The following is a 1489-nucleotide window of genomic DNA, read 5'->3' on the forward strand; positions in this document are numbered from 1 at the left end:
GGGCCAGATTTAGACCAAAGAACAGACCAATTCTTTGCCTTTGGATAAATGCAAGAGAAAAATACACTTAAACAGCATCTTGGGCTCTTAAAATGATAGGACAAGTTTTGAGAGCTCACAGTCCTCCAGAAATCCACAGCCAAATACAGGAGTCCAAGAGGAGACAAGATGCAAGGGAATATTTCAGATGGCTCACGGGTGATGAGAGCTGTTAAGAGATTTGTACAGTTTAGCAGGGTTTAAACAGCAAAGATTTAAATATCGAGAAGTAAGCAGGGGAGGAGTCACAGTACACAAACATACGTAGGTCTCCTCATGACAAGAGCCTCACAGCACCGATGGATATACAGAGAGCTATGGGCAAAGCAGACGTGAACTGAGGACCAGCATGAGAAAAACCAAACAAACAGCAAAACAAATAAGTGCATTCACTGCAAGACAAAGGACCTAAAAATTAAAAACCTGAAGCAAAGCTGGTGGTAAGGGAAAGAAAAAAAAAAATCTCTTGCTTATGTTGAAGAAAAAAAATCCTGACAGACATAAAAGGAAAAAAAAACACCCAATGCATCAGCATTTGGAAAACGATGCAGCATCTAGGAGGCCGAATGCATTTAGAAGAGAAAAGACAGCTCTTATGCCCCAACTTCCCTGTGGAACAAAGTTCCACTGCATGAGAAACGCCGATAAACGCAGGCTGAGCACCGAAACAAACTCTGGGCTCGGGGTGGATACAGAGAGATTCAGAGCAAGATTTTGCAATAATAAAACAGAAAATGAAAACCAAGAAGCCTACAGTCACTCTGGGGACCTACTGTAAGACTCTACCCAGAGGGGAGGCTGCACCTACAGCTGCGCCCCAGATGATAGCAATATTTAAAAACAAAAAGAGGAAAAACGAGGGCATGCAAGATAGAAACAGCAACCATCAGGGCAGAATCACAGGGCTTAGAGGAGAAATGCATGCCTGATACCAGCATAACGCAAGTGGTGAAGAGACCAGCTTTATAAGCACTGAGCTAAGGGAGCCAAGCATCCCCATGGCATTACCACACTGCTCGGAAAGGTGCTGCTGCCCAATCTCTCACCCAAGTATGCAAAACAAGGGATCTAGATAGATAACTGCTCCACATCTTCGTATTTTCTCTGTAAGGGAGAGAAAATTTGCTCCACAGAAATGTTTTTACGTTGACAGTGGCAAGCGGTTTTCAGGCTTCTGAGTTTTTACAAGAATATAATATTCAATGGCTCAACAAAATTCTTGGGAGCATTTCCAAGCCCCCAGAGCAGCCCGTTGCTTTGGCCCCTGCGCACTCAAATCCAAAGCGCCCCACATGGCCGTGGCAAAGCCCCGGTTTTGCAAGTCATAGGAGCCCCAGGACGCTCTCCCAGCACCCGAGAGGCGCCGCGGCGGAGCGGTAGCACCTCCCGCGCCCGGCAGAGAGGCGGCTTGGGGGGCCCCGTCCCCGCAAACCCCCGTTTCACTCAAGTT

Source organism: Egretta garzetta, unplaced genomic scaffold (genome assembly GCF_000687185.1).
Source record: "Egretta garzetta isolate BGI_Z169 unplaced genomic scaffold, ASM68718v1 scaffold27, whole genome shotgun sequence".
NCBI lineage: Eukaryota > Metazoa > Chordata > Aves > Pelecaniformes > Ardeidae > Egretta > Egretta garzetta.